We start from the raw sequence: 3,567 nt of genomic DNA on the forward strand, positions 1-3,567 counted from the left end.
TAGTACGTAGATACATAAGTATATATGTATGTACTTAGTATTACTTGTCTCTTCATTCACTCTGCTTTGGATGACGCAAGTTGCTCACAAAATATTTGCTTGCTCCTCATGCTCACCGTTCTTTGACTTTCCACACGTTTGCTTCTGCCACGACATCTGAATTTTTAGTGTAAGTTACGTTTGACACCTTTTTGCTGCAACTTATTCATAGTTCTTAGAAACATACATACATACTTATGCATATATCAGAACGACGTCAAAAGCTACAGAAAAAGGTAAAATTCAAAAATGAGAACGAAAGTTAAATAAAAAAATATGCAACTTTTTAGGTTTTTTTTTTTGTTCTGGCTGCAGAAGGGTATGCGCTCATATGACTTTCGGTCTTTATAAATTTTACTTTTGTAATGGTCATGCGAGTATGCAGCTTTTCACTTCATGCGCTGCACGTACCGGTAGTTGGTGTCCTTGTGGTTGATGGCCTTGTGGTTGATGCCAATTAAAATTCAGTAGTGAAAATTGTTAATAAACACACGCACACATGCATCCATAAAGCTATTGTCGCCAGAAAGTAAACTTCCAGTTTTAATTCTGCTCCTCTGAATGGTCAGACTGCTTCCCTATCGTCCAGGGCTTAACACAGTCGTAAATAATACTCCTGATTTAAACTGTAGGCTAATAACGAGGAAGTAGTAAAAAAAATATAAGAGATCGATTTCTCTTCTTCTATGCAATTAATAAACATGAAATGCACGACTACGTTCATGAGGTTGAGAATACCGTCACTCTATAAAAAAACGCTTACTGCGTGAATACCAATTGGACATTGATTCATCAAAACTCGCACCAAAAGTGAAAGCTGTAGCTTTGTGAGTGTGATGAGTGCCCTTTACCGCCTCTGTCCACCAGAAAGACCTTGCGATCGCGCATGTCCTAGTTTTTGTCCAGCGCTCGCTAAGGTGGCATGAGGCCCATTTATCCCAGAGTGTACCACACGTGATCGATGGCACCTCCAGCCGCTCTTTATCAGGCGATGGCATTTCAGATTATTCCGACGCGACCAAGACAGAGAGCAAACATTTCTTAATCAAGTTAGAGCACACCTCCAATGTACTCAAGGCCCGGATAGCCGCTTGGCTATCAGAATAAATGCTTACCTCCCTGACTGGCATGGCACTTCGGAGTAGTGAATCCACGGCCTCCTTCATAGCAGCCACTTCCGCCTAGAATACACTGCAGAAGTCCGGGAGCGTGAACTTTGTGTGGATGGAAAGCTCTCGAAAGAAGATCCCGCCACAAACCCTGCCGTCCAGTTCCGATCCATCCGTGAAGAAGTTTACTGCTCCCCCTCTCCAGAGCTTCCGCCCGTCCCAATCATCCCTTGAGAGAAAGTGGGCAGAGAAGAAGCTCCTAGGTGCCATTTCGATGGCGCAGTAATCAGGGACAAAATCCAAGCGTCCCTAGAACTCCAGAGTTCCAGTCCGTAAGTGGGTCAACCAATCGGTTTCCCTGAGTAGCTGTTGGCGCCGCGGAAGCTTTACCTGCAACGTCGACCGATATTTCGTTCAGCATTACGTTCATTGCTTATGTGGGAGTGGTCCACAGTTCCCCACTAATACCAATTACAGCAGCCCGTTGAAAAGGTTAATTTAATTTAAACGGAACAGTTAAAATTGCTTTGAAACGCAAAGAAAAAGAGTTGGAAAACTGAAATATTTTTTAAAGGAGTTCTATGAAACAAAAGTTGCATGGCCATATATGTATGTTTGTGTATTAGGGTGCAACACTCTCCGTACAAAAAAAAAAAAAATAAATCGGTGCAGTTTTTTCATCGGAAAGAAAAAAAATGTATTATATTTTAAGACTTCTGTCAAAAAACTATTAATATTTACATGAGCTGGTTCTATTTGAAAATGTCGCCCAAATCAGGCTTTTATAAATCAAATTTTTCTAAAAAATCCCCTCAGATGATAGGTCTGCATAAAATAGTTTAAACATTTTATTAACGGAATCAAAATAATGACATTTTCGGAGGTATTTTCAAAACGGTCTAGCCCATGAAAATATTAATGTTTTTCAAAATATTTTGACGCAAGTCTTAAAATATAGTAATAAAACTGGAACTTTTTCGTAATACAGCCTAAGGTGTATGTATTTGGTTGGTCTTAAAATATCAATATCTAAATTTTGTGCGGGCACCCTTTGATTTTGTTCTACGTACATCCATGAAAATTCCAAAAATTAAATTAAAAAATCGCTAAAATTCGTTGCCATCTGATCAATTTGATATATTAATAAAATCTATTCATTTAAATTCATAAACTCGCTGAGTTATAGCTTGGTCAAAATAAAACCTTTTTTAAATTTTATGCGATAAAAAAAAAAACCATTTGTATCTCAACTCCGGTAACGACCCCCAAAAAGGGGTGCCCATGATGTTGATTATTTAAGGAACACCATAGTATGTATGTATATGCATATTTACTGTACTTTCAGCGTCGATTGCAAATTTGTATTGTATTTTATTTATTTTGTTGTTGCAACTTGTTCAACTGATAGTTGCAAAAAAATTCGGCTGGTACTACTCATATTTGATGCCTGTAAAAAGTTGCAACTATCAATTGAACAAGTTGCACCAACAAAATAAATAAAATACAATAAAAATTTGCAATCAACGCTGCAAGTACTACGGGAGCAAGTAGACGAAAATGTGCATGTAAGTCAGAATTATTTCATATGCATGCGAGCAATCAGTTGTAGGTTTCGAACCAACCAATCTTACACACATACAAATGAAAAGGGAATCGTATCGTCTGTTTGCCGAAAAAATGTCATAAGTCAAAAAATTGTAAATGCAAAAAGAATGGCTAAAAAATCGATTCTCTCTCATCAACTAAAAATATAAAAATTAATCAATAAAATTAATTCCAGAAGATAGATGTTGATTTAGGCCTTAATTTCGCGCCTTATCTTTGACAAAAGTGACAGTGTTCTGGCCAAAGTTACAAAGTATATAAAGTGAGAAAGTGGAAAGTTGCAAGAAAGTCCTATCTATGCGACACAGTTGACAGATATCGCTTCAAAATTTTAATACAATATGCAAGAAATGTTGGCCGCCATTTTGTCATGCTTAACTGATTTTAACTATGTATACTTTTTTTGGTTTATGATATTCTTCCAGCAAACGAACGGTATGCATGAAAACATGCAAATTTCAATAAATGAAATAAAAAAAACTATGCGATTTATGTGCGTGTGTGTTTCGCTTTTAAGCATTCAATTTGTTTTCTCGGTTGAGCCGCAAAAATGCAATCAAGAGTAAAAAAATGCGCTCATCAAAATATGAGAATTAATGAAGTTACTGGGCAGCGTAGTGAACTTTATGGCAACAAAATTGGTATCGTGTTGCAAACTTGTTTCCAGTGCAATGCTGGCAATGTTAAACAATGCGAAATATGTTCAAAATAAAAACAAAAAGATTACAAAATGTTTAAACAAAAATTGGCGAAGCCGATAAGCGTAGACTGTATGGGGCGGATAAATTTACTGAGCTGATGGCAAAATAAAATA

The sequence above is a fragment of the Rhagoletis pomonella genome, unplaced genomic scaffold (genome assembly GCF_013731165.1).
Source record: "Rhagoletis pomonella isolate Grant_MI unplaced genomic scaffold, Rhpom_1.0 Rhpom_scaffold_00001, whole genome shotgun sequence".
Classification (NCBI taxonomy): Eukaryota; Metazoa; Arthropoda; class Insecta; order Diptera; family Tephritidae; genus Rhagoletis; species Rhagoletis pomonella.